The following is a 7,374-nucleotide window of genomic DNA, read 5'->3' as shown; positions in this document are numbered from 1 at the left end:
CATCCTTTTCAGTAAAAGGTGAATTTGGCAATGAGGATAAATGTGATTGAATAAAAAAACTAGGGGAAAATGTTTAACACAATAACGACGAAGCTGGGGGCATACTGGATCAGCAGTCCATTGCTTCAACCTGTCAGTCACCTTGTCTCCAATTGACTGAAAAGTCAGACATCCATCCCCTACTTTTTGCATTCAAACAGAAATAATATGCACGAAAATCTACTTCACCACTTGTTTTGCCCGTGCAACCAGATCGACAGTGATGAAAATGTGCCATTAGCTTCTTAAAGCACACAGCCTTCCTTTACTTCAGGTGAGTGACTGTCCGAGATGGTTGGTTTTGAGGCAGAATCAAAACAAAGAATATAAAATTTCACAAAGTGCTATAGCTGACCATTGCCGGACTCGAACCTGCAATCATCTGATAAGATCACAGTTACAATCGAAATCAGACACCTTATACTTTAAGCCACGCGGTCGCTACCGTCGGTGCATAATTAGTTGTTTTTTATATTGAGAGCAAATTTGGGACAAGGGTTACATCAAGGAGTGGATATCGGAAAACATGAGCATATTTTGAGTAATGAACAGATGCGCTGCGATATGGATGTACACGGACACAGGCAAAGTCAATGTATCTTGAAACACAACAGTTTAACAATTCGGTTATCACAGCTGATAATCACACTCCTTTTTAAATGTACAGGATGATCCGGATAATGAGAAAATACGTTTTAAAGGGGCAATTGATGAACCGGAACTGACAACCATCCCGTTGAAACAGACACCGAATGATCCTGGACAGGAAGCACATCCCTCTTACACAGCTGTAGAATTGCCCTTCACGGACAGCAGTTCCCTTTCAGAAGAATAAATTGGAATTTCTATCATTCCTGAATGCAATTGTGTTGTGCGTGAATGAGCGCGGTTCTCATGAGCACGCGGGACTGGGACGGTTGTTGAAGCCACAGGTGATAGACAAGCAGGAAAGAGGGAGGGAAATAAAACCAACCCAGACAAAAAGACAATTTAAAACATATATATATTTATTATAATAAGAAAATAAATAAATTTACAATTTTATTGCAAAAAATTGAATTTGATTTGATTGAAATTAATAAATAATTGTTTCTTAATCTATATATTTTTGATTGAACGAAGTCTGTGCGACTGCATGAAATGCACTGGAAATCAGGGTGTGCAGTCAGTAAATTCCCAAACACAGTAAGCCCATGGTGTAAGACAAGCCACGAGGGAAGATGTGGGCAACAAAGGCCATCTTTTAAAGTCGCGAGTGCTTTTCTGCAGGATCAGACAGAAGCTGCATGTGCTGTGAAAGAGGTCAAATGTAATAGAGCCAATGCAGGCAGAACAGAAAAGCACATTTATTGTGAAAGTTAAAAAGTAGGGAATGTATGTAAATATATGCATGTATAAATATTGATACAGAAATTTATATAAACAAAGTCAGTCAGTCAGTCATGTCTTGTCTTGTCTTGATTTGATTTGTATTTGAAAATAAGGGGGAAGGAGCTCATCATGTCACACAGCCCATCCGCAAGCTCTCGCTAAAATCGCTATGTTTCTAACTTATATAATTTGCCTTCTTTCATAGGTGGAATAGCAAAATCCCACAGCAGACTCTTCTCCTGTCAGTCAGTCCCTGAATGCGTGTTGAATCAAATCAGTGTGGCTTCAAGTTGCATGTAATGCATTTTTCCTCCCATGACATGAAATGCACAGTAAGATCGCGCAGAACGTTTCCACGCACTCTCTCACTTACACAAACACACCAACAAACTAAAAATTCTGCACTCTCCAAAGGCAGTTTTTGAAATTTGAAATTTGAAATCCGAGACAGACAGCACATTCCTTTTAAACAGATAGATAATGATCCGATACTGATAGCACACCATTTTGGAGAGACAGAGAATGACCCCGGGCAGACCAGCACATCACCTTAAAAGGGATACAGAAACACAATGAACAAAAACAAAGCATTCTGTAAAACTCAGCAGGCCGTGAACATTCTGTGGATGAATTTCCCGGGCTCACGTTCAGTCAGATGATCATTCCGATATTTTAAGAAAAATGTAAAGTTTACAGATTTTTCCTGGAAAATAGCGCCTGGAAAAATAGGCAGCGAGGAAGGACAAAAGGGAATGCCTGTGATACAGTGGAGCGTGGGAGTGATTGAATAATAAATGGCACAATGCAAAAAGGCAAAGTGAGTGGTAAGCGGGCAATAAAGTAACAAAGGATGGACCAGAGGAGGTGTTAGTGTGAACAGCAGAACCATTAGCAGACAATAGAAGCGGTGCTTATGATCCGATACGTTGAACCGAATGTTGAGGCCAGAACACTATAACCTGCCTGGAAAGTAGGGTTTGAACGCCTTTTAATTAGACCAGGCAGCTTGGCCACCCCGGGTCGATTTCCTGCACGGTTTAAATTCGGCAGCCAAGGGACTAAATCCAAAGCCAGCTTCTCACATCTTTTCAGCGCGAGAGAAACAGGACGCACTCATATTCAGGGCAGAGTCTGTTTCACGTTGAATTTGAGATTGACGTTGAATGTATGCTTATCCCGATGGAGGTGAGCTCATGCGTGCAGAAAGGAAGATACACTGATCAAGTATTTGCCGGAATCAAAACGGGGTTTATGTTGTCCAATGAGACGCAGAGCCGAGCACATCTGAGAAACATGAACTTTACTCAGTTCGGTGAGTTTCACTTTGCGCCTGGGAATCTCCAGGATTTTTGTACGCTGTGTGAACAACGGAGTGCAATCACACGTTTTAATTTGAAACATGTCAGTTTTCTCACATGTCGACCGGCTGAGAAGTCGTTTTTTGACAAAAGGTTGGCAGGGCTCGTCCGGGATTTGAACTCGGGACCTCTCGCATTTCAATTATTATAATCCCAAAGCGAGAATCATACCCCTAGACCAACGAGCCGCCGACAGTGAGGAGCGTAGCTCTCAGTTTCTGATGTTAGTTTGCTATTCGGCCCTTCGTGCCTGTGCTGACTCTCAGAGACCGATTTCATGAGTCCCCCTCTCCATCGTTCTGCTAATGTTTTCCCTTTGATGAAGTGATTATTTTTTGTGACATTACTTCATCAACGAGCTGCATCCTTTTCAGTAAAAGGTGAATTTGGCAATGAGGATAAATGTGATTGAATAAAAAAACTAGGGGAAAATGTTTAACACAATAACGACGAAGCTGGGGGCATACTGGATCAGCAGTCCATTGCTTCAACCTGTCAGTCACCTTGTCTCCTATTGACTGCAAAGTCAGACATCCATCCCCTACTTTTTGCATTCAAACAGAAATAATATGCACGAAAATCTACTTCACCACTTGTTTTGCCCGTGCAACCAGATCGACAGTGATGAAAATGTGCCATTAGCTTCTTAAAGCACACAGCCTTCCTTTACTTCAGGTGAGTGACTGTCCGAGATGGTTGGTTTTGAGGCAGAATCAAAACAAAGAATATAAAATTTCACAAAGCGCGATAGCTGACCACTGCCGGACTCGAACCTGCAATCATCTGATAAGATCACAGTTACAATCGAAATCAGACACCTTATCCTTTAGGCCACGCGGCCGCTACCGTCGGTGCATAATTTGTTGTTTTTTATATTGAGAGCAAATTTGGGACAAGGGTTACATCAAGGAGTGGATATCGGAAAACATGAGCATATTTTGAGTAATGAACAGATGCGCTGCGATATGGATGTACACGGACACAGGCAAAGTCAATCTATCTTGAAACACAACAGTTTAACAATTCGGTTATCACAGCTGATAATCACACTCCTTTTTAAATGTACAGGATGATCCGGATAATGAGAAAATACGTTTTAAAGGCACAATTGATGAACCGGAACTGACAACCATCCCGTTGAAACTGACACCGAATGATCCTGGACAGGAAGCACATCCCTCTTACACAGCTGTAGAATTGCCCTTCACGGACAGCAGTTCCCTTTCAGAAGAATAAATTGGAATTTCTATCATTCCTGAATGCAATTGTGTTGTGCGTGAATGAGCGCGGTTCTCATGAGCACGCGGGACTGGGACGGTTGTTGAAGCCACAGGTGATAGACAAGCAGGAAAGAGGGAGGGAAATAAAACCAACCCAGACAAAAAGACAGTTTAAAACATATATATATTTATCATAATAAGAAAATAAATAAATTTACAATTTTATTGCAAAAAATTGAATTTGATTTGATTGAAATAAATAAATAATTGTTTCTTAATCTATATATTTTTGATTGAACGAAGTCTGTGCGACTGCATGAAATACACTGGAAATCAGCGTGTGCAGTCAGTAAATTCCCAAACACAGTAAGCCCATGGTGTAAGACAAGCCACGAAGGAAGATGTGGGAAACAAAGGCCATCTTTTAAAGTCGCGAGTGCTTTTCTGCACGATCAGACAGAAGCTGCGTGTGCTGTGAAAGAGGTCAAATGTAATAGAGCCAATGCAGGCAGAACAGAAAAGCACATTTATTGTGAAAGTTAAAAAGTAGGGAATGTATGTAAATATATGCATATATAAATATTGATACAGAAATTTATATAAACAAAGTCAGTCAGTCAGTCATGTCTTGTCTTGTCTTGATTTGATTTGTATTTGAAAATAAGGGGGAAGGAGCTCATCATGTCACACAGCCCATCCGCAAGCTCTCGCTAAAATCGCTATGTTTCTAACTTATATAATTTGCCTTCTTTCACATGTGGAATAGCAAAATCCCACAGCAGACTCTTCTCCTGTCAGTCAGTCCCTGAATGCGTGTTGAATCAAATCAGTGTGGCTTCAAGTTGCATGTAATGCATTTTTCCTCACATGACATGAAATGCACAGTAAGATCGCGCAGAACGTTTCCGCGCACTCTCTCACTTACACAAACACACCAACAAACTAAAAATTCTGCACTCTCCAAAGGCAGTTTTTGAAATTTGAAATTTGAAATCCGGGACAGACAGCACATTCCTTTTAAACAGATAGATATAATGATCCGATACTGATAGCACACCATTTTGGAGAGACAGAGAATGACCCCGGGCAGACCAGCACATCACCTTAAAAGGGATACAGAAACACAATGAACAAAAACAAAGCATTCTGTAAAACTCAGCAGGCCGTGAACATTCTGTGGATGAATTTCCCGGGCTCACGTTCAGTCAGATGATCATTCCGATATTTTAAGAAAAATGTAAAGTTTACAGATTTTTCCTGGAAAATAGCGCCTGGAAAAATAGGCAGCGAGGAAGGACAAAAGGGAATGCCTGTGATACAGTGGAGCGTAGGAGTGATTGAATAATAAATGGCACAATGCAAAAAGGCAAAGTGAGTGGTAAGCGGGCAATAAAGTAACAAAGGATGGACCAGAGGAGGTGTTCGTGTGAACAGCAGAACCATTAGCAGACAATGGGAGCGGTGCTTATGATCCGATACGTTGAACCGAATGTTGAGGCCAGAACACTATAACCTGCCTGGAATCTAGGGTTTGAACGCCTTTTAATTAGACCAGGCAGCTTGGCCACCCCGGATCGATTTCCTGCACGGTTTAAATTCGGCAGCCAAGGGACTAAATCCAAAGCCAGCTTCTCACATCTTTTCAGCGCGAGAGAAACAGGACGCACTCATATTCAGGGCAGAGTCTGTTTCACGTTGAATTTGAGATTGACGTTGAATGTATGCTTATCCCGATGGAGGTGAGCTCATGCGTGCAGAAAGGAAGATACACTGATCAAGTATTTGCCGGAATCAAAACGGGGTTTATGTTGTCCAATGAGACGCAGAGCCGAGCACATCTGAGAAACATGAACTTTACTCAGTTCGGTGAGTTTCACTTTGCGCCTGGGAATCTCCAGGATTTTTGTACGCTGTGTGAACAACGGAGTGCAATCACACGTTTTAATTTGAAACATGTCAGTTTTCTCACATGTCGACCGGCTGAGAAGTCGTTTTTTGACAAAAGGTTGGCAGGGCTCGTCCGGGATTTGAACCCGGGACCTCTCGCATTTCAATTATTATAATCCCAAAGCGAGAATCATACCCCTAGACCAACGAGCCGCCGACAGTGAGGAGCGTAGCTCTCAGTTTCTGATGTTAGTTTGCTATTCGGCCCTTCGTGCCTGTGCTGACTCTCAGAGACCGATTTCATGAGTCCCCCTCTCCATCGTTCTGCTAATGTTTTCCCTTTGATGAAGTGATTATTTTTTGTGACATTACTTCATCAAAGAGCTGCATCCTTTTCAGTAAAAGGTGAATTTGGCAATGAGGATAAATGTGATTGAATAAAAAAACTAGGGGAAAATGTTTAACACAATAACGACGAAGCTGGGGGCATACTGGATCAGCAGTCCATTGCTTCAACCTGTCAGTCACCTTGTCTCCTATTGACTGCAAAGTCAGACATCCATCCCCTACTTTTTGCATTCAAACAGAAATAATATGCACGAAAATCTACTTCACCACTTGTTTTGCCCGTGCAACCAGATCGACAGTGATGAAAATGTGCCATTAGCTTCTTAAAGCACACAGCCTTCCTTTACTTCAGGTGAGTGACTGTCCGAGATGGTTGGTTTTGAGGCAGAATCAAAACAAAGAATATAAAATTTCACAAAGCGCAATAGCTGACCACTGCCGGACTCGAACCTGCAATCATCTGATAAGATCACAGTTACAATCGAAATCAGACACCTTATCCTTTAGGCCACGCGGCCGCTACCGTCGGTGCATAATTTGTTGTTTTTTATATTGAGAGCAAATTTGGGACAAGGGTTACATCAAGGAGTGGATATCGGAAAACATGAGCATATTTTGAGTAATGAACAGATGCGCTGCGATATGGATGTACACGGACACAGGCAAAGTCAATGTATCTTGAAACACAACAGTTTAACAATTCGGTTATCACAGCTGATAATCACACTCCTTTTTAAATGTACAGGATGATCCGGATAATGAGAAAATACGTTTTAAAGGGGCAATTGATGAACCGGAACTGACAACCATCCCGTTGAAACAGACACCGAATGATCCTGGACAGGAAGCACATCCCTCTTACACAGCTGTAGAATTGCCCTTCACGGACAGCAGTTCCCTTTCAGAATAATAAATTGGAATTTCTATCATTCCTGAATGCAATTGTGTTGTGCGTGAATGAGCGCGGTTCTCATGAGCACGCGGGACTGGGACGGTTGTTGAAGCCACATTTAATAGACAAGCAGGAAAGAGGGAGGGAAATAAAACCAACCCAGACAAAAAGACAATTTAAAACATATATATATTTATCATAATAAGAAAATAAATACATTTACAATTTTATTGCAAAAAATTGAATTTGATTTGATTGA

At 41.5% G+C, this 7,374-nt stretch overlaps 2 non-coding genes across 2 annotated transcripts; both read right to left on the bottom strand.

Annotated features, from left to right (window-relative positions):
• Positions 1-2,868: 2,868 nt before the first annotated feature.
• trnap-ugg (transfer RNA proline (anticodon UGG)) lies at positions 2,869-2,956 on the bottom strand. Its single transcript is given in 2 exon segments — positions 2,869-2,904; positions 2,921-2,956. It is a non-coding gene; the product is annotated as a tRNA-Pro (tRNA).
• A 3,044-nt stretch (positions 2,957-6,000) lies between these two features.
• trnap-ugg (transfer RNA proline (anticodon UGG)) lies at positions 6,001-6,088 on the bottom strand. The gene is given in 2 exon segments: positions 6,001-6,036; positions 6,053-6,088. It is a non-coding gene; the product is annotated as a tRNA-Pro (tRNA).
• Between the last annotated feature and the right edge of the window lie 1,286 nt (positions 6,089-7,374).

This window comes from Pristiophorus japonicus, unplaced genomic scaffold, assembly GCF_044704955.1.
Source record: "Pristiophorus japonicus isolate sPriJap1 unplaced genomic scaffold, sPriJap1.hap1 HAP1_SCAFFOLD_336, whole genome shotgun sequence".
Classification (NCBI taxonomy): Eukaryota; Metazoa; Chordata; class Chondrichthyes; family Pristiophoridae; genus Pristiophorus; species Pristiophorus japonicus.
This window is presented reverse-complemented; position numbering and strand designations above follow the sequence as displayed.